General features: G+C 43.6%; 1 pseudogene; it reads right to left on the minus strand.

Annotated features, from left to right (window-relative positions):
* Window positions 1-248: 248 nt before the first annotated feature.
* LOC121836465 lies at window positions 249-21,840 on the minus strand (annotated as a pseudogene).
* Window positions 21,841-23,119: the final 1,279 nt, after the last annotated feature.

The raw sequence follows: 23,119 nt of genomic DNA on the forward strand, positions 1-23,119 counted from the left end.
GCTCAGATGTTCATATTGTTTCAGATGTAAAGAGACTTGTATCCTCTAATATTTTAATTATTTGACGTAAATCATTGAGTTTCTTTAGTCACGCCAAAGAGTTCTCCATGTGCGAGTTAAACTTTTCAGCACTGTTGAATGCTTTCTATGCTCCTGGCTGGTATGCTATATTTGCCAACCTAAAAGCTGCTGCATAAAATGGCAAGCCTCCTTTAAGAAAAAGAGAGACACCAAGGAAGCTTTTTTTGCTAGGCTACGCTTGGCCTGGACACCATGCCTTTATTCGTGTTAAGGGACGCCTTTTCACCACCTTCTTTCGTTGGAGGGGGAAGATGGTCGGCACCCGCACCATGTAAGTCTTTTTCCCTCCTTGGAAATGTGCCCCACACACTCTGTGGCCCGTGGTTGGCACAAACTTTGAAAACCTGGGAGAAAAAAAATGGTCATATGCTGCAAAGCACATGGGCCCTTTAGAGCAACCTGACGCTTTTGAAGGAGTATTCAATCACTGTCTATTCAGGAACACCAAAATGGGCTTGTACATAGCAAGCTCAAGTGTATCTCTCGCAACGTTACCTTAAATGTTCATTTCACATAACAGTCCAAAACCTTCACAAACTATCGAGATTATGCGTTGTTTTGGTTTTATTAGCGGCAAACATCTAGAGACAAGCTTGGCTCTGTCTCCCCTGCTCAGCTGGTAAGTTAACGGTTACATGGCCAATGCTTGATGCATGATAAAATTCAAAACAAACCATGTCAGCACGACTTTATCGTCACTTTCTGCACCATTAACTACTGTTGCGCTCGTTGCTTTGAGTTACGTTTTGGAGCGGAAAGCGTGATACATTCGACAGATTCTGTCCACGAAACGTTTACGATTTGGTTCATGCGTCGCGACAGCTGAAATAGGGACAAACCACAGGGGGTCCGTTAGTTGGCAATTTTAAAAGAGACCGCGCAAAAAAAAAAAAAAAAAAGAAAGAAAGAAAATTGCTTGCACGAACAGAGTCCTCTGTTTGTGTACCTTGTCGCTTAGTCCGTTTGTCTTACCTAAACGTCCAACATCATAAACGGGACCGCAGAAATACACCGGGCAAACAAAGAGAGCACTGAAAGCGACCGCCGGAAAGGAGCGCCGACATCACGATTGAGATAGGCCGATACGTCGCGCCTCCGCTGCAAGTGCGCGGAGCGTCAAACAGATCCCAAACACAAAGAGCATGTCAGCGCGTCCTTCTCTACACCCTTCATGCCTTGTACCTTGGAAGCTTATGCTCTTTTGTCAACGTGCGATGGGTTAAATGCAGACGAAGGAAAGCTGTCTTATCTTCCGCTCTGTCCAGCTCTGTTGAGTCCTCGTAACCACGTCTCACGCAGGCTTTTTTCCTTTGGGAACACGTAAAACCCGATGCCTTTTTGCCGGGTACTATTGTTATTGCACCCTGGCACACAACAGGTGAAGCCACCCATTGGGCACAGTGAATGAGCACCGGTTAGAACAACTACGTCGCGTTCAAAGAGCGCACCGAGGCTGCCGAGGCGGTCGAAAAACTCCCGAGAACTATAGGTCCCAGAATTCACCGCGGCAGCGGTGGCGTAGTGCAACTCACGGTGAGATCGGTCTATTGGGCGGTACCTAGCGCCACCTAGCCTAGCAACTTCGAATTATTCTGCTTGACCCTGCCATCTGGTGGCAAGCGATTTAACCTTCTTTCACGCTACGCGATAAACAGCGGCTTCGAGTTCGTTCTTTCAAGAGCGGCTTTTGGTTTCGCGGATTGGTTTGCCATTTCTCCGTGATGTGCGGTTGGCGAAAGAATTGTGACTCGAGGAACAGCAAAGGTAAGGTGCAAAGTGCGCGAAGTAACTGGGTATCGTTTGTCTCCGTTGAACATCGCAGTGCTGTCGACGAGAAGACCGAGTAACTGCTTTCGAAACGCAAGTTTCTGTACCTGTGGGGAGAATCTGGCTTCGGAAATAAACACAGTTCGCGGAAAGCTCGTGTTACGCTTTTATTTGCTGCTCCTCTCGTCCCGTACAAGAGACGTAGCGTCCTCGTTAAGCCTTATTGAGCTCGATTTGCTCGATTCAGGGCCGCCATAATGAGATGCAGGCGACGGAGGAACTTTGCTCCCGTGCTTCAGGGACGAAAGTTTCTCTCTTTCTAAAGGAACATAGGTTACAAGACCGTTCCTCCCCTAAGGGAGGGCTATCCATACCCTTTTTTCTAAGAGTGTGGTGTCGATCTTTGCAGTAAGTGAAATGTTGTTCACGGTTAAGGCTAGCCCACATGGAGCGTTTTTTCCGGGCGTCTAGAGGCGCGTCTGGCTAAGCCAGACGCGTGCGCCCAGTCAAACCACACGCAGCGTTACCGGGCAGCGCTTCGCATCCGTGTTTCCCAAGCGTCTGCCCAACGTAGCCAGACGCGCTTAAGAAACAAAAGCAACTTTTTAATAGAAATAGCGCGTTAAATGATGGCTACATGCCGTAATGTCTAATTTTATTAATAGTAAGCACGCATATGTATTACAGCAATTGCAATGAAGCTCAATTTCACTCATTTTCATCCTTTTTAGTGCATACGCCTCATCTACCTGTCGGTATGCCATCGGCATCACTATCTCCCGCGCCGAAACATTTGCAGCTGGCCGCTATCAAGGTTGCGTGGTTGTCGATAGTATTAATTTTGTACCTTTGTCTCTCGGTGTCTTTGTATTCTTTACATTTCGCCTGCCAGAATGCAGGACCCTTTTGTACTTCACTAACTCCTCTCTGTTCCGCTGAAGGAGCGCCAGCCTCTCCCGCGGGGCAGGGAGGAGTCCCTGGACTTGTGCGAAAGGCATGGTAAGCTGATGTCCGCAGGGGGAAGGACGTAGCTACTCATGTTCACCCTGCTGCGAGCATTGGCGGGGCCTAAGCCGTTTTCATTGAAGGCCGCGGGCGTGCAAATTTTGTAAACTCCGCGCGAGCGGGTGTGCGTGCGTGTATGTGTGTGTGTGTGTGTGTGTGCGTGCGTGCGTGCGTGCGTGCGTGCGTGTGCGCGCTCTGCCTTGGAATGGCACAGGTTTGTTACCCGTTTTTGTGCGTGTATCTTTCTGTTTTGAATGTTTGTACTTATTTTCCTCTCCCGTGTCCCTTGCCCACTTGGCGGTGGGCTAGCAGGCGCACCTGCGTAAGGGTCTCAACCTTTCTGCCTATACTTCGTTTCACCTTATGTACGAGCGCAGACGATGTTATGAGCCGAAGGGCCAATCAAAAAGCGCAACGTCATGGCGTGCTCTCTGCGCTTGATAGGACTAGCCGGTGGAGGAGCACGCACAAAGAGACGGCGAATGGTCATATCAACCGCAGAGAGCACCCCATGACGTTGTGCCACTTTCGTTGTTTGATTGGCCCTTCGGCTCATAACATCGGCCGCGCTCGGACCTAAGCTGAATCGAAGTATAGCCTTGCACGCTGGCGAGTGTGCATCGCAATCTGTGCAAATCAAAGTTATTATTATTATTATTATTATCGCCATTGTCGCAAGGTCCGTGGCGAATACTACAGTCTTAAAGCGGCGAAAACAGTGGAGAAAATTCAAACGCTCCTTCCAACCAGTGAACACTGCCGTTCATTAGTTGTTGCCTACTGGACACAGCGGTAGACGCGACTCCTGGACGCAAAATGTCTGGCTCCTCCAGATACGTCGGAATGCGCCAAAAAACGCTGCGTTTCGTCCCGATGCTAGAAGTGACGTCAAAGCGCAGGCGCTGGCGCGACGCAGACGCAGAGAAAAGCGCGCCATGTGGGCTAGCCTTTATCGTCGCGAACTTGGCGTCTGGACGTCTACCGAACTCCCCGACGGCGCCGAGAAAAACCGCCCGTGTTGGATTCTGTTCCACTGAGGAAATGCCTTTGGTTCCTCCAGGCATCTTCTTGCAGACACGTGCCTAAGGACCCTTGGTCTCGCATCGAGCGTACTTTTCGGCTCGCACAGGGCACTCAGAAAAAACTTGACGCAATCCTCCGCAATAACCGCACGTGGAGCTTGGTTGTTTTGCATGTGAGGTTCGCTTCGCATTCGAAGAAGATGGAGCGCTACGAGGCTTAGATGACAAGTCTTTCGCCACTGCGTCTAAGCCGCGGCGTCTTGAGTCTTGACAGGCGGTTGCGCTTCGGTCTTTCTCAACAGCTGCTGCTGCTTGTGAACACTCTTTCGAGCCTTGGCAAGCGCGGAAGTAGAGTGACCGCAGCGTCTAACTGAAGAGCTTCCGAGAGTGACTTGTCTCGCAGCCGAGAACAAAGCGGTCACGCGCGTGCCTTGGGGCCACGGGCCCCAAGGCACGCGCGTGACGTGCCTCGCTTATAGAAAGCGTGATGTTCAAAGGAGGCTCACGCCACAGACACAACGAGCAAAACAACCAGGAATCCAACACAAAGCGAACTGATCTTGATAAAATTTGAAATCGGACAAAAGCAACCAAAACTTCCTAGTCCGCAACGAAACACTTGACGTATACCGCGCCAAGGCATCAAATTTGTATGAACTTTCTCTTTTCTGTATCCAATCTGAGGGATGGCTTATTTACAGCATTCCAATGATTTATGATTGTTATAGATTCTTTTATCAAACGTTTCCGGTCCTTTTTTTTGTTTTTTTTTGTTTGCGCCCTAACTTTTTGTTCCCTAGTTTTATGGCTCATCTAAAATGATCCGCAGTTGCTTACTATAGTTCAAAAATCAGGAAATAACTAAAAAGATGACGTGCAACAAAAACAAATTCGGCTCAGAGTTTTGGATAACATATCTGCCTTTATCCACACGTTCATAAAGTTCCTATGAATCTATTAAATAATTGTGCGTGTTTAAAATACTTGCATAACCTATAGGGTAGAAAGGGTGGGGGTGGGGGGGATGATCCATAAAAGAAGTACTCCCAAGAGGCCCATACTGGTTGATCTTTATAAAAGAAAGTCCCCGACACGTAGCCAGCAGTTTGATCCGTAATGTATATACTAGGATAAAAAAAAATAAAGCATATACAAAACTTGTTTCATAAATCTTGAAACTAGAACTCAAGCTTTTAAAGGAATTATAATTCGAAGCTCTTACCAAACTATCAGAGATCCGAATGTCGCGCTGAACACGAAGCTAGTGGTTTGAATGGGTGTAGCACGTTTTCCCCGAGTGCAGAACCCATGCCGCAAAAGCGCCATGTCATTAGCCCCACGTTTCGAAACCCCGCGCCCCCGTTCTACCCACTTCGTGCTTCGACCAGCATTGTTTTATGTCTTAATATAATATTTTCAGGGTATACGAAGGGTCTTTTAAGTAAAAAAGAACTACAAAATAAGGCTACCTTGAACTGCCGAAAAACTTAATGACATACAAATTGCCAATTGCATAAATCTGTATCATCAGCGGTGCACTCCCCTGTCATGGAGGCGTGACTCAGACGCAGAATTAGACTTTTTCTACCTAGATAAGTACAAATATGTTTTTTCTTTTTATAATGACGTAAGAAGAATGGAACTGGTGTTTGGTGCTGTGATAAATGTGGCGCCAAGAGCTGCAGTTTAACAGTTTTGACAGAAGCTGCTTGGTCGGAACTGTGAATCCGCGCGTGCTTCAGAGTCGGCGAAAGCTTCCGTTCAGTGCTTATTGGTAATATTTGAAACTTCAAACGTCGCAAGACGTGAATGTGTTTAGGACAGGCCTGTAGAACGGGAAGCTTTATTCAGTTATTTTTTACTTGAGTCCCGGGTTCTGCATGATTAACTTACAAAAGCTCGCGTATATACTTACTGTCTCTTAGTTAAAAGCAGAATGCTCCGCCGTCACGTTGAGAACGTGGCCCCCTGGCACGGGGGATTTGCGTCATGGGCTTCTGAAACTGGGGCTTTTGAAAGTGAGGCGAAAATGACGGAGCATTTTCCGCGAGGCATTTAACACGGGGCTTTTGACATCGGGTGCTTTCGTGCAGCACCCGTTTGAATATTGTCCGGGCATCCACGGCTTCCTGTAACGCCATAGATTATAGTTCAGGTCAACAGTGGGTTCTGCTTTGACAGAACACGCGTTTTGTTAGAATCTAGGAAAATAAAAGTTTGTCAGATCACTAAGTTTCTGGCTTTTAAGAAAGCGAACAAAATGCGTGTGCACCTTTTAACTGCATTGAATATAATCTGAATTGCAGGAACGTAAGGCATATTTCATTGTGTATGGCATCCACCGCTCCAGTAAAATCAAAGAAGTTAACTGTTTGAATACCAGACATTCTTGAGTTTGTTGTTTGTCGGATGCCACAAAGGGGAATCTTATAAAGAAAATATTTATTTATCAGCCGTCCATTGACACGCCGTCCATTGATAACTTGATTAGAAAAAAAAATATAAGGATAAATACCGATAAAAATTTAAAACAAATGAAAAGTCAAATATTTAGTTGCTAGTTCACGTCAATGCAAATTTAATAAACACAATCCAAACAGATCATATTGCAACTCCATGCCATCCAAAGGTGTAACTTAATTCCAATGTTCCTGCATTTTGAAATTTGCTACAGTAACACCAAAGTTATTATCACACAAAAAAGGGCTGTTTGAACAGCGCGGACGATCCCAGCAAACAGACTTCAGTAATCTCGTCGAGCAGTTCTGTAAAGGATTTTATACAGGATTCGGAGTGGTTCTGGTAGTTTGTTCTTTTAATTCTAGCGAAAATGAGCGTAAAAAAATAGCTTAAAATTATTTCACGGTTATACAACTACTTTTTTTTTCAAGGGAAACGGGTGTTTTGCTTGAGGATTAAGTTGAACAGGAAGCGAAAAGCTCACTTTCGACATTACGCAGCATGGCTTTTTCACTAGATTAAGCAAAGAAGTAAAAGCGGTAATACCGTGTCATACCACGCAATAGCCGACTGTGCCTCGGCTGACCCCACTTTATCTGCTGAAATGTGAGCGTGGGACTCTCGAGCACCGTTAGCTTGATGATGATGCAGGAGGCTGCTTTGTCGTTGAGAATATTTTGCCTTGCGAGCACCTGCAATAATGTCGTGCAAAAGGGAACTATCCTTTTGCCTTTCTGCCCAACGTACTCTGTTTACCCTATCGCCTTCTAAATAAACTACATTTTCTCTTTTTCTAAATATGGAGTAAAGATGCTATGTGTTATTGGACATGATTCGACTAGGCTTTAGAATTTTTAAAGCTAGTTGTGTGTGTTTAAAGAGTAGAGGGTTTTAATAAAAAGGTAGGCATGCTCTTTAATAATTTGCCCTGATTATCCCCAGGCGTGACCAAACAAGCATTTATTGTTTTTAAAATATCTACTTCCCGTCTACAGTCAGTGGCAACTAAGTGTTGTATTCTAAAAGGAATAACCCAGTTCTACATTAAACTTGGTTGAAGGATATAGATTGGTGACTACTCATTCAGGGTACAAGCATCGTGCCAACAATGCCAATAACAAAAGCGTTTATACCAGAAAGGATCGGTATGCACCACGACAAGGTAGATGGGAAATAATCGGTATGCTATAACGGTCTCAGTACAAAAAGAAAGCATTAATACAACTAAATATTGCACTGATTCACCAGTCCCCCATACAATTTGCAAAACCGAAAGTGGTCGTGAAACATGACAAGTTGGCTGCGCTGCCGTGGGAAAAAAAAAAGAAGAAAATAAGTGACGGAGAAGTATTTTCCTTGCCCTGTTTTTTTAAAGCGCAGATCTTTGGCTCCAGTTTCCGGCTTGAGTGGCGTCGCCGTCGCCGTCGCCGTCAGCGTAACTGCGCGTTGCAGTATGGGACGCCTCCCATAATGACGTCACACGTGACGTCACGTGTGACGTCACGGGGGCCACAAGTGTTGTCACGAAGGTCACTCGTGAAGGTCATGACGAAGGTCACGACTTTCATGTGACCTTCTCTCATGGAGGTTCTCGAGGCGTTTACGAGCGATGTCACGTGTGTCACGAGTGGCGTCACACGGGAGAAGCAGGGGGAGGACGAAGGGAGGAGGATGGAGGGGGAGAGGGAGGAGGAGGAGAGGAGAAGGAGGGGCATACCCTCCCCTCCTCCTCCTCAAGAGCTGCACTCTAATTCGGCATTACAGGGAATTGTAAACCTCTTTCATTTTCCTTGGGTTTCAAAACTGTTATGGATACATTAAGTTCATATTTACAGAAGAATATTTGCAACGTATTTGAATCTACTAAAATGGTATTGAGCGCCCAAATTGACTTTAAATATATTTTAAATGTACTTTAGAGCAATTTGTATTTATTACATTTGTAGAACAATCTCAATGCATTTAAATTCTACAATTTGATAAGCCTTATAAGTGCATTTTTAATATATTATGATTGAACTTATGTATTTAGGCATGTTTTTAATGTGCTTAAAATGTACCTATAGCCACCAAATCTTTGAAGAACTTTTTAAAATGTCTTGCGCAGACTAAAATACTTGATCGTTAAACGTCTAACAAAATTTCAGCGTATAAAAAAATTAAAAAAAAATGAAACTTCAAATCCTTTTTTTATGCATTTGGACATATTTCAAACCTACCAGATTTTGCTGGAAGATCTGGAACAACAAGCAAAGAACAAAGCGTTTAGAAGAGAGCAGATAAGAGTGACGCCGTCTCTCGAGTGGGGAGCTGTCTAGCGGTGTCCATGTACAGTTCCTGTATAGGCTCCCTACGGGAGCCAGAGTTGCGCGTCTGTTTTCCACGTGCCGCCGCGCCGCTATTCGCCGAGATCCGATCACGTAGGGAGCAGGCTCAAATGCCGTGCAGGAAAGTAGACGTTGCACGCGCCCCGGTGTACGTTCCGCTGCTTCTGAGCGCGCCAAGCGCATTGAACGCGAGGCGCCGCTACTCGTCTAATTCAGTCATGTGAGGAGCAGAGGTGGTAGTGGTGGTAAAAACTTTAATTGAGCCTGTTCAGTGATGAAGCCCCCCGGGTCAGGTCCCTAAATCCAAGGCCCCGTAGGCCACCGCTACCCGTCTAGCCCGTTCGAGCAGCGCTCTCTGCCGCTTAGACCGTGTGCTGAGTAGTGCGGCCCCCCAGGAGGTTGTAGTGGGGTTAGGAACGGGCATGACTCCTACCCTAACAGTGGAGGGACATGCCCAGGTACAGTGGTAGAGGGAGGGTTTAGGTGATTGACAGCCCGGGCATACGCTCCGGTATCTGTCAGGAAATAATCAGTAAAGGTCAAGGAGGTTCGGGAAGGAGTGAGTCTGGAGTTTCCTCCATTCGGAGGTCTCCTGCCTGTTAAGGTCCTGGTGGGGTGGGGGCTACTTCTTTCGCTACGAGCGGTAGTACTCGGTGATAGGATTTAAGATTTTTAGGTGCGGTTTCTGTGATTCGCGTTCCTACTGGTCCTCGCGACTAGTGTTGTCCCCGACTGTCGTCCCTTTCCTATGCAAAGCACGGATAGTTAATCCTCCGGCTAGGGCGTCTACACTCTCGTTGCCCGGGAGGGAGGCATGGCCGGGTGTCTAGATCATCTGTACCAGAGGCAGTCTTGTGTGATCGAGGTTGGACAGAGTTTGGATACTCGAGGTGGAAAGCAAGTTTCCAGCCAAAGCCCTGCACGAGGCTTGAGAATCGGTTATGACGATAACCGTGGTAGTGGAATCAAAGTCTGCTCTATACTGGGTGGTCGATATGGCTAAAGCTATTGCCGCTTCCTCGGCCTCAGCGCAGGAGGGGGAGCCCCTCAGGGGTGCCAAAGCCACATTCCTGCCGAGGAGCAGACTCTGAAAGTTGTGCAGGAAAGCCGGCGCTACGGGGATGAACGCGCAACTCTGGCTCCCGTAGGAAGCCTATACAGGAACTCTAGTGTCCATTCATAAAGATATTTATTTATTTATTTATTTGTTTGTTTGTTTGTTTGTTTGTTTGTTCGTTTGTTTGTACATACCCTCATTGCCTCGGGGGCGTTATAGAGGGCAGTGGGTCAGTACAAGTGGTTTTTAAGGGCTGGTCGGAATTGCTTGGAGTCAGGTATGGTAACTCTGGCGTCCGGGAGGCCATCCCAGTCCATAACTGCTTCAGGGACGAAGGAATGCATGGTGTGCTTGACTTGATGGCTTAAGACGGGTGATCTTGCATGAATGGTCAAGTTTTAATGATATGTAGGTGGGCGGGTGTGGAAGATAAATTTTCAAGAAAGGTTCCAGATACCACGGGTTTACGACATTGCTCTGCGGTTCGGCTCCGCTAATATCGTACGAACTGCTCGAAACATTCTAAGTAAATATGAAAACTTCAGTATTCGTTCGATATCGTATTCGTAACACTTCTAAACAAGTGCTACCAAAGTGTGTTCTTTTTTATAAACTACACTGTTCGCCTCTGGTCAGCAGAAGCCACCTTTTCTGCAAAACCTATGACAGACGCGTTCTTACTTGTAAATCAGGTTGCGGTGTCCGTCGTGGTCTTGTCCAAAAAATATGCTGTACGAATTATGCTTCTGGTAGTTTAGCTCCCCGAATTAAAATAAACTAACCAACAGCTGCGTGTTTTTTTGTTTTTTTTTGTGTTCTCATTTGTGATCAAATTTACATTTATGCTCAACTGAGTAAAGGGCTTTTTATATATACTATCCTCATGGAGGAATTGCGGCATTTTTATTGAGTGTTTGGTTAACATTTACTTTTTGTGAAAGGCGGTAATTTGGTAGGACATTCTATTACAGCACTTCTTGTTGTCCGTCGTTTATGTCTAGATCTCACAAAGGGAATGTAGCCGTGGAAGCGTACGCGTGAGAGGCATTTAGTTATTTTGAAAGGTATTTAAATTTTAAGGAGGGTAGCAATTTTTCTTCAAACATTTGTCGCTTTATTTTCAGAAGTGAACAACTTATGCGTTTATTTTACCGATTTTGTTTTTGACGTAAGTTATACGAAAGTGCTTAAAATTTATCCAGACTCTTAGAGCTCGTATAACCCAAAACGTTTCAAAACTCAAGTCAGTGTTGAATTGTTGCATAATCAGAACCCTGGCTGATTGTAAAATACTTTTTTTTACATTATACACTATGTATTGTCTATTCGACGCAGCCTTTTTAAGTTCACGTTCAATGCAGTCATCAGTCATAGACGTGGACGAGCGTTTCTCTCAGTCTTCCTGGCTGACGCTTGTGCGTCGTTCCTTGAACTTTGGCATCTCATAAAATACACAGTTCATTCGCCAAAAAAAAAGAAACGAAAAAAAAACAACACTTTCTCTATAATCTGCACAAAGTATCGGCACCAGACATGCACAAAAAACGAATTTCTGCGTCCTTATCTTTTCTTCGTACAAATCACCTGTTGGGCAGCCATTGAATTTTTTAGACTGTAGTTACAACTGAACCGAAGTAACACATTCAAACGTCCACAGGAGTGGCTGTAGAGAAAACGACCTCGTATGAAGAGCGCTGAAAATATTAATTACTTGTAAAACATGTATTTGCTCATTAGTTTGTTCCTTGCAATTAGTGAAGTCCGCGGAGACTGAGAGTTTGTTCCCGGCAATAGTTTCCTTTTTTTTTTTCTTGAACCGCCCCAGTTTTAGGAATTTTTGAAAGCCTCTGCACCTGGTATTGGGTGTCACAAGTGGATCCGACACTGTATACTGAGCCCGAAAATGTTTCGCTTGCGAACCTGAACCTTTTTCCAAACATGCACTGATCAGGTCAGTTTTACTGTGTAAATATCAAGGCGTGGTTTCCTTCTGGTTAAAAAAGAGAGCAACAAACTTCTCAAAGCCAACGTTCAGTGCGTTCGTAGACGATCGAGTTAGCATAGCTGTTAGCTTGTAGCGCTACATCTCCTCATAGTCGCAGCAAGCAGACGACGCACTCTATTGTCTGCTCGTCCCGTTGAACGGAAGATAGCGCCACGACTTCATAATCTCGCTAACGGTCGCCTGTGAACGCACCCAACGTTGACTTTGGCAAAATTGTTGCTGTAACGTTTTACAGGAAGAAAATCTACTCCCATAAATTTGACATGGTGCAATTTACCTCCTCAGTGCGTATTCAGGGAAAGTGTCCGCCTTTTTTGAGCAGGCGCCGATTTTTCGGGCTCATTTTACAGCGTGGTAATTTAAGGTGCTACCATATAATACGAGAATATTTTTTTTTCGTTTTTCGCGAAATATAAACTTTTTTTATTTTTTCAAACTCTCAGATTGTGAAACGGATCATCAACATAAACCTTTGCGCTAAATATTACTTTGGTATGTGAAGGTACCGATCGGGTTTCCACAGTTTAGGGTATTTACGATTATTCATTCCAGCCTGAAGTTTTTTTTAATAAAGACATTAAAAATGGCGTGGAGGTAGGTTCATTTATCGGTGAAGGAAAGAACGGCTGAATCAGTGCGGATGTTGCGGACGTCCAGAGCAGGGTGTAAAGCGGTAGAATAATAAGAGGGTTCAGTTTGGTCTGTTCCAGGAATCTAATTTTTCAAGCATCGTTAATACTATTCATAAAATGTCTTGAAAACGTCGCACAAAATGTCCACTGGTATTGCCGTAAGGTTTGAGCGGTTTTTGAAAAATGTGCCAAAATCTGCATAAAATTGCCGCGAACTCGGTCTACCCAAGGTGAAAACTCACTCTTTTCAACATTCAGCTTTAAATCTGTAGCTTTTGTTAGGAAATAATTTAGGTGAGCAGGTGATGTCTACCCAAATGTCTTGAAACAAAGCTCTCCCCGAAAAGTCAGAAGCCCGCTTTAGAAATGTAGTCATAAAGTTGTAAAATCGTTTGTTCAAACCAAACATACGCTGGTTGCTAAGTAGGACTTGTAGATGATCTTTTGTCAATTTTTTTTTTCGATTTTCTGCAGATAATTGTCACCACTACTGCGCACGTTTCACTGAGCTTTCTACCCGTGGGTGAGTCATTTTCTCCGCTTTATAACTTTAGAAAACCTTTGTACCGACTTATTGCTGTTTATTTAAAATTGCACTGCTAAAATAAAAAAAACAATGTCATAACTATTGCTTTATAGTTTAAAAAATATCGTGTTCACCTCCATTAGATTCAGTTCCTTTCGAACTTTTCTCATTTGCTGAAATCATAACATTCCTCGATATACACATGTAGCTCACCTCGCTGACCCTAGTCGTGAAAGCTGTTCTGCGGAAGGGACCGATGTTTTTTTTTTTTCTCCAACATTTACAGGCTAGGCACACCTTTCCACTGCTGTAGTTAAGAAGACTAAATGTCGCGATATTCTCCTATATTTTTAGGTCTTGAGACTCACAACTTTGTGATGTAACACTACCGTGTAAGCGGGTTCGTCAGTGCAAAATTTTTTTTACGTCGTTAGGTGCCATAGACGTGCATGTGGTTAGGATCGTTAGGTTTTTAATGTTGACTGCATGTGCTCGTGCTCGGTTGTTTATACATAGTTTCATTTGTCCGATGTAGCAGCGCCCACATGCGAGCTGTATGTTTTAAAAGCCTGCTTTTTTGCACGAAATATTGTTTTTTTTAGTGTGTGTGTGGTGCCGCACTCCTCTTTCTTATTGCTCTGTGACTGGCTGATTTTGCGGCACATTAAGTAGGCCTTATTGGGGGCCGAACACACAACTTGGATGTCTCTCAGGTTCCTTTTTTATGGTTGACCCCAGGAATTTAACCATCGCGAAGAGATTCTTTCATTTCTTTATTGTGCATTCGTTACGATCATTCCTCCTCTTGACGGCACGACAGATGTTCTCTCAAATGGAGGCCACTAATGATCTTGGATGCCGGGCTTCGTGGAGCCTAGAAATTTATATTTGTAAGCATTGTTTGACTTGGTGTGGACAGGTCTCTTTTAGTCATGATGAAAGAGCTGTATGGGCCACTCGTTGCTTGGCATTTATTTAGGTTCCGATGCATATAGATGATATACTTTCCCCGATCGCGCTTGATATTTTAGCAAGCATGTCATGCTTGATATTCCAGTCACTTTTCTGGAATTCTTTTATGATGGTATCTAGACATTCATCTGCTTTTTCATCAATGTCTGTTGAACAAAAATCGGAATCTACCTCGTATCTAATGATAACCGCTAGTCGCGGGTTTTATATGGCATATTGAATTATGTTTCCCCACATAGCATCAAAAACTTTGCTTAGATGGGGAGCCACTTGGGAACCAATGCTTACGCCGATCTTTTGCACAAGATGGTGATCTTGGTGGGCCACTATAGTTGCTAAGAGGTAGAACCCTAAAATTTCCAAAAAGGCGTTTCAGCTTATGCCTGCTGAATATTGGAACATTGAAATACCTTGTTTTTCAATGGTGGATTAGAGAACTTTTATGATGCTGCTGAGCAGAATGGAGTAGTACATGTCGAGTACATCAATAAAAATAGAACCAATCAAGTGCCCTTGTTCTTGAAGAAAGGCTATCCCTTCTCCGAGTTTGGTATCCGGAAGGGGTATTCTATTTGCAATTTGGAAAGTGATTTGGCCAAAAAAAAGTTATGCACGTGCTTGCCTAGTGACTCTTTCTGATTCAAAAGCCAGAAATATAACTGTGTTATGCGTTTTGATTGTTAAGATCACAAATAGTGTGTCGTACGTTGCTGCTTTGATCGTTAATTTTCGTTGAAAATTTTTAAAATGGCTTTTTTGCTACTATGGTTTGATTTATTCCAATATAAATAAAAGTTTTGTGTATGTCCTTGGGGGGCTTTTTTTCGTATGAATTTGATGTAATAACCAGGAACCCTCCTACCTTCTCTGAAATGCGTAGCTTGAGATGTTTGCACTTCAACTCTTGTATGAAAAGTTGAGCACGAGAACATGCAGCCAACCTTAGAACTTAGCGGCACTGGGGCACCTCGCTATCCATTGTCGATCACGCAAGTCTAAAGCAAACCTCGAGAAAGTTCACATCCTCGGACACCACAAAAGCGAGATCGCACGGGAGATGCCGGAGGCCCTTGCTATCAAAGGAATAGAAGATAACTACATGATTTTCCCTTCAATCACCTTGCAACATAAAAAAAAAAATTGTTTCTGCAGGGAACCAAGCATATCTCGCTCAGTATGTTTAAGATGAAGTGGGCAAGAAAAGTGTTAATAAAGAAAAATGAGGAGAAAAGAAACGGCATTACTAGAGGTATTTAAATATTATTTATTAGTCTAGCGGTCGTTTCTCTTTCCTTATCTCCTTTCTTTCTATGCTCAGCTGGTTTCACCCGGAGTGAATAACAAACTACCTCGGCTCATTCTCCTTGTAACGGCTTGTTAAATTGTTAGCGCCGTTCCGCGACGCTCACTGCAACCTGCTACAAAATCCGGAGCTCTGCAGACAAGGCCAATGACACGCAGGCGAGTAGTGGTGACTTTTGCATCCTGCCGCCGGTCAGCAGGTCTCTCGACAGCTGTGACTAGGATTTCTTGCTCCGGCAAATATGGCATTAACCAGAAAGTGAGTCAACACATCCGCTTGTTGTTGCCCTGTCACATCCGGGGACAACGCACTAGAAGTGGCTGGCCAGGATATGGAGATTCACTTAAAAAACAAGTATATATATATATATATATTTTAAAAAACACGTGACTGAGAGGTTTCAGATCCCACTTTTAATCATATCAATTCATTCATAAGGAAGAGCAGTTTTTAGTTTTGAATGGTGCGTGTATACATTCAAATTGCTTTGTTTATTTTGTCCCCAAAGCCAATTTGTGAGTCGCTTGTGTTGACTGCTTGATATTAGCCGGAAACAAATTTAGTATTTTATTGATATCTGCAAAGTCTAGTATATGTTATGTACGCGAAATTTATAAAATCTGCCTTATTTCAAGATGATTTTATTACATCCGTTTAATAAAGAGAACAAATAAGTTCAAATAAAGATTATGTTTTTTCAACGCTCCCCGTCCCCCGGCTTTCGCGTGAACTTAGCAAGTATGAGATACGAAACGGTGTGTTAAGCGAAATTGTTTTCAACACAGAGTCAGAATGCAGTTCTCGCGTGGACGACCTTCTGAAACATGCACCTTAGGTCTTGCTGAAATGTACACTTGTGCCCGTTACTTGAAAAATATAACGGACTATATTACAGATTATGGAGTCTCCAATGTTATAAAATACCGTTACAAAATACTTTCAGTGAAAAGTGACGGTTTACTTTACTCGTTACCTTACAAATTACTTTCACGTTACTTTACCTGTACAGACCTCAAGGAAAGAACAAAAACTAGAATGGTGCTTTCAAACATGTTGTGCAACACTACTTTTCATTTATTCATGCGCCCGAATATGGTACTCCTTGTAAAAATAAAATATTGCATTTAAAGTATTTAAGATAGATATTGTAATTGCACTCCGTTTACCTGTAGGCTGCCAAGGCAGCAAACGTTGCAACGACGCCCGCCGTCGGGCTAGCTTACGGCGATCGGAAATGAACCCATGAATTTTGGAGACAAAGCTATAGCAGTGCGCATACACAGTAGCAGAGTCTACCTCTGGTAGGAGATCAAGACAACGCCTACTCGGCGTTGTCTTCTTGATCTCTTTTGTTGGTTTGTTTGTTTTTTGCATATTTTTAATGTTTTGCATATTTTGCTTGTGGTTCTAGTGACCGGTCATACAAAAAATCATGTTTTATTTTTGGTTATTTTTCTCTTCACGATGTCTTTTTTTTCATGTTGCTGAACTTGCTATTTTTATGCTGTTAAATGGCCTGCTCATATTGCTCCGATTTGTGTATTATGTTAATATTTTGAAATAGTAACAAGTTATTAACGTAATCCGTTACTAATATTTGTAACGAAATTACATTACCAATTACTGCCGCAAGAGAGCAACTTGGAAATTACAAAATTGTTTAAAGAAGTAACAGATTTCTAGTTATCTGTTACTTGTAAACGATTTCTGCCCAGGCCTGATGAAATGCAAGTTCTTAAAGCGGCAAGGCGCGCGGTGGAGATTTCCTTCGCAAAAGTCGTCTATATTTTGAAAGAGACAAAAAAGATATAATGCGCTGACCTTTAGTTATTATGCATGATAACTCATACGACACGTGTCAACTCTTCATGCAGACTTCGGTGCTCTATGAGAGGGGCGGCAATTAAAGCTGTTGGCTGAGCCTGCGCATCCAGTTGCCCTATACTCAGGAAAGGAAATACTTGTCACTATTTGTCATTCCAAATGATTTTAAACGCCGCTTCTGACCTCGCGTTTGTTTATTACATAATTTGGTGACCATTATAATATGAAAGTGTACTTCAGATTTTTAAATGGCAGGTCTGACTACGGATGCTAGATAAATAGCCTAATATTGCCCATAATCCCTCATAAATCCTGTGCGTCTACTTTCCCATCAAACTCTTGGGAGCGCCAATCTCTGCAACCTGCAGAGGAAGCTCGGCCAATGACGAGGTAGAAAATCCGTTTAGATTCAAACAACAGTAAGGGCATTGACACCAAGCATGACGTTCCACATGCTTACGTCGTGCCCACTGTCACAACGCAGTTTTTTTTTTTCAAACTAGACACACTAACCGTCCTTTCCTACGCCGAGTTCCCTCCATAGATTGCAGCGATTGAGGCAAAGAAGACGCACTCAACTTTAGAGAGCGTATGGGACTGTTTTACAGTTAGCGCCTTTTCTCGACTGTGGAATTATGGAGATAAAAAACAGCGCCCTGCTTCAATACTTACTGTAAAACGTTTTCGTTGCCTGGCGCTCTTAATGATAGGTGATTTTTTTTTTGTTTACCAGTTACACCAAGCCGCATCTAGGTGAAAATAGTAACTAAATGGTAAGCATATCAGTGCTGGAGCCAACATGACGTCTGCGCCGTCCGAAAGAACAAAATGCATTCAGAAACCACAGCAGGGCATCAAAAGGTTCTTTTGTAACAGCAAATGTCAATGCGACAGAAAAATCTCATTATTGCGATCCACGGGAACCTGTGAAGGAGACGTGCGAAGCCGTCTGCTACCATGGGTAAACCGTAACACTGGGGTTTTGCCTCTTCTTTACGGCGAGTTCTGGATTTCGGCTGCATACTCTCTCATGCAGCCTTTCTTTCCAATACTGGTAAGCCACTTCCTTTTATTCTTCATTCATACTTTCCATATATATTATATAAAATGTTCTCATTATACCTTTGGATGGATCATTCTGAAGGGTGACTTTAAATTACCCTGCAGTGAGAATTTAAAACGCCATATTGACCAAAGAGGCTCCTTGATTACCTAATACTATTTTAACTCAGCTGAAATAAAACGTGATCAACTGCATATAAACAAAAAGTGCGACCTCATTGATTGAAGGTACCGCAGCCGGAGTGCGAAAAATATTACGACGAGATTACAGTTATTTAATCAAACTTATCCTAAAAAAAAGAAGAATCAGACAAAAACAATATTCTAGTATGTATCCAAATGAAACGGGTAGTACAGCTACATGTTGCATGCGGATACTCTTGACAGCTGTGTTCGAGATTTTGCGTTTGTGTTGACCTCTTGTCTCAGTTCCGGGGTTCTTTGTAATTATGCAACAAATGCATCAGCGACTTTGATATTATAGTTATTCGACAGGATGCCCCCAACAAACAACTTTTACTGCTATTGTAATGCACGGGACGAAACATTTTAAAATACAAATAAGTTTCTTTTTCCTACGTACTCCGGGCCGCATTTTTACAAAGGGGACGGCATTCTGGGATTACAAACCAAATTAAAAGTTTTCATAAGCCTACAAAAATGATATTGTTTAGCTAGTATAGCCTTAAACCTATCACAAGTCCTATTCCAACATTTCAGGTATGTGGTGTAGGCATAAATATATGTGTATAGGATCATCGATTAGTTTGGTGTTCAACAGGAATTATCATATAGATTTCAGTTCATGTTCCCATAGACATTCATGTTCGCATAGAAATAGAGTTCATGATCACATAGACGATAGAGAATACGTCGGATGAAAATAGGAGTTCAAATAATAGATTAGATTTTCTTGGCGTGAGACTTGACGTACGATGATACTTAGAGGATATAAAACGTGCTGACAGATTTAAAACGGCTTCAAATGCTGATGAAATAAATATATATAAATATATATATATATATAAATATATATATATATATATATATATATATATATCAGGATGCTAGACTGAGTCGGCCTCTTCGAGCTTACATCGTACCGCTGTCTTGTAAATTCAAAAGTTTCATTTGAGAGCAAGGGAGCATTACAGGAGGACACTTTACGCTGCTTACGTGTAGGAACGCGAAAGCATTATAGTCCCGCGCGGTCGGCCCACAGTCCATCGTACGGAGCACAACAAGCACAGATGAAGTTCAAAGCGCACCTTCTGCACACAGCGCTCCGGCGGTTACAACACGCTCCGCCACTGCGCAGGCGCGGCGCCCCCCCCCCCGGCTTCACGGCTTCCTTGACGAAGTATCTGCGTTAGTGTGCTTTTCTTCGTGTTTTATTTCTGAGGCGCGTCCGCTTTTACCTTGAGCAGCGGCGTCCCCACCGGCTTCACGGCCTCCGGGACGAAGCATCTGCGGTGCTGTGCTTTTCTTTGTGTTTTATATCCGAGGCGCGGTCTTTTTGACCCAGAGCGGCACGTGCTTGACGAGGTATTTTTATGGCCGTCTTTCGGGTACAACGCCGACGGTTTTTCGCATAATGGGACATATAAGGTTTTCGCATTAATAACAAGTGCGTCCCATCTGCCTAAGGATACAATCACAGTAGCTTATGACGTACTCGGTGTATTTTCTAATGTTAGTTCAGATGCTATGTGAACACCTTGGTGTTTATAATAGACAGCCATATCAATAGAAATATTTGGCAAGTGATAGAAAATGCCTAGCTCTACGGGAGATTCCTTTTACCGGGCATTTTCTAGAGTTCAATAATTTGCATTCTCAAGAATAATACCACGAGGCAATATCCTGAATGTCCGACTGAGATATACGAAGGACAAAAATGTTAGAAATTTAAAGATAAACAACCCAGTCATAAAAAAATTGACCTATAGAAGAGAAAACGTGAGTTAATTGGTAAGTCCTTTATACAGATTATGAATATTAGATGACAAAGTCAAACCTCAAGTTTTGATTCGTTGCTTCCCTATAAGAGTTTCGCACAACATGAATCAAAAATGTGTTTTGGTATGATAATTGAAATTAAAGTTACGCGGTTGGTTACTCGAGCCCAAAATTATGTATGTAAAATATAAACAAGCTCACTTAGATTTATCACTTCTAAATCAAATCTGATTTGTCATAATTCAGATCTTTCTAGGGTGCTTGCAGACCGCCAACTCTAAGCGCGACTAGAACCGTAATTTCAGGGTGGTAACTGGCTTAGTTTCGCCTCTTTGCATGTTTGAGGCCACCTCAAGAAATCTCCCTGCCGGGAAATATGGATTCGTGTTTTCTGTCTTCAAGATAAGCATGTTGTTTGGATCTCAACTTTCGCAACCATTGGTGAGAGTCGTATTAGTTTGGCTTCACTAAGTAAGTGCCACACTAGAAAGAAAGGAATAAATGTGTCATTGCCTAATTGCGTAATAGGCGTAGTGTGCGTTCATTTCACGGGAAGATCGGCAATTAGTTTTGAGGATTAGTCTGGAAAGGAGATGTTTTCGTCAATAAACCAATAAGTATTTTGGTCTTTAATTATGATAATCATTGCATAACATACCATGTAGCCAGATGCAAATGTTTCGAATTTGAAATATAATGATTAAAATTAGTACAGCAAAATGAATCACAAAGCTTGCGCTTCATTTTAATTAAGCTATGAGTGTTTCATATAAAGTGTAATTGATTTGCTTAATATTTATGTCTTGGCCCCTTAAGGTGCAGGCTCTAATGGGCTGGCCTCCTAGAGAACACCTAATTACTACTGCGATTTGTATTGCATGTTACGCAAGACTATAAATACTTCCCCTGAAATCAAGTTGATAAGACTTTGACGTTCTCCTAGTTGCTGACTTTGTGGCGTATATAATGAAACATAAACGTTATAATTGGTGAAAAACACCGCAAACGTTGAGGCATAAAAATGAAGAACAAATTGCTGGGCATTTGCATTGCACGTGAAACGTGCGGCTCGTCTGGCCCGCTGAGCAAGTAGCCTTCGCTTACGCCGATCTTATTCAGTTGTAGCATCGAGGGATCTCTTAGCCGTACGTATTGCCTGCTGAGCCTGTAGTCTTTGTGAAGCCTGATTCCCTGGGATGGACGTCTACGCTCTTGACGTTCTTCATCGGTTAGTTTAGCCACTGGCTTAAGGCCTGGGATGTAGACTCGATAGCGATTCCTGAAATGGAGATACCGGCACTAATCCTGGTTTTAAACCCGTTGCGCTCTTACAGAACCCTGCATATACTGCGTTTTACGTTGCGTCCGGACGCAGCGGACACTACGAGCTATCCTAGTCAATCGCGCTCTATGGACCTAGCCCGTGAGACCCTTTCCGCGCGTCGCTGTGCCCCCTCTCCAAGGTCACGTGACACTGGCAAGGCCTTCGATTGGATCCTATGGCTCGTAACATCCGTTGCGCTCGGACGTAAGGTGAAGTGGAGTAAAGCCGTATATATTTCTCCGACGTCATCCAGCCACCATCTGGCGGGCGAGCGATGACGCGTGAGTGATTGCACATTCACAAGCCAATCAGCGTCGGGCTAGGGGCTGTGACGTCATCACCCGGCTCAGCCAATAAGCATCGAGTCAATCGGTGGTTTCGCTTTAAGGATTCACAAATTGTTAGGCCCCCCCCCCTCCCCCACTTCCCTTGAAGAGACGAAGCACGTTCCACGTGAAAAGTGAGTGCGTCCCAACCATCCTGAAATGAACAAATACGCTGTGGCGTTCTTCATCTTGAATTGGGGTCAGTGAAAACATAAAAAAAAATATCTCTTCAGATTCCGCGAATATATTAGATGCAACTACATACCCATGTTTACTAGGCCTACGAGCTTGCAACGTAGTATGCTCTGAAACTACTCTGGTTTAAATTTAATCTTTCTCTTCACGCCTACACTCAGTCGCTTGCTGGTGCAAGAGCATAGAGTGGTTGTGTAAAATGCTTGGAATGCAATTTTTTTATTAGAGCGCAGCTCTCAGGCGCCCGTTTCCGGCCTGAGCTGCGTCGCCGTCAGCGTAACCGCGCGTAACCCTCATAACCCTCGTGAGAGTTACAAGGGTTACGAGGGTTACTCTCACGAGGACCACGAGGGTTACCCCCGTCACCCTCGCGAGAGTAACCCTGAAAACCCTCGTAACCTTCACGAGGGTTACCCTAAAAAGGGTTACCCTCACGAGGGTCACGAGAGTTACCCTCACAAGGGTTACTAGGGTTACCCTCACGAGGGTTACCCTGACGAGGGTCACGATGCTTACCCTCACGAGGGTCACGAGGGTTACTTTCACGTGGGTCACGATGGTTACCCTCACCAGGGTCACAAAAGTTACCCTCACGAGGGTCACGATGGTTACCCTCAGGAGGGTTACCCTCACGAGGGTCACGAGGGTTGCCCTCAGGAAGGTTACCCTCACGAGGGTCATGAGGGTTACCCCCTTAGGTCACGTGACCCCCTGAGGTCACGTGGCCCCCTGAGGTCACGTGACTCCCCTCAGGTCACGTGACCCCCTCAGGTCACATGACCCCCTGAGGTCACGTGATCCCCTCAGGTCACGTGACCCCCTCATGTCACGCGACCTTCTTAGCTCACGTGACCCTCTGAGGTCACGTGACCAACTGAAGTCACGTGACCCCCTGAGGTCACGTGACCTCAGGGAGTCACCTATCCCTCAGTACCCTTCCATCCTCATCCTCAAGAGCTGCGTTGTAATCCAGCGTTACAGTGAGCTAAACGACTTTCGTTTTATAACGCCACGGCATATTTTTTTAATTTTTATTTTGCTGTAACATTTTTTAGCAATCCTAGCTCATGTAAACGCTAAAATATAGCTGTCATTTTATTCGTTCAAACTTAGGTATAATCATGTTAAGTTGAACAAAATATTGAGCCTGAAATAACTGCAGGTGTTGCTTCGTTTTGGCATAAATAAAACAAAAACAATAATTGTGAATTATCTAGCATTAGAATTTAATATTGAATATCATGTACGAAAAGCACTCAATGCTGTTACTTT

This window comes from Ixodes scapularis, unplaced genomic scaffold (assembly GCF_016920785.2).
Source record: "Ixodes scapularis isolate PalLabHiFi unplaced genomic scaffold, ASM1692078v2 PGA_scaffold2__306_contigs__length_199485367, whole genome shotgun sequence".
NCBI lineage: Eukaryota > Metazoa > Arthropoda > Arachnida > Ixodida > Ixodidae > Ixodes > Ixodes scapularis.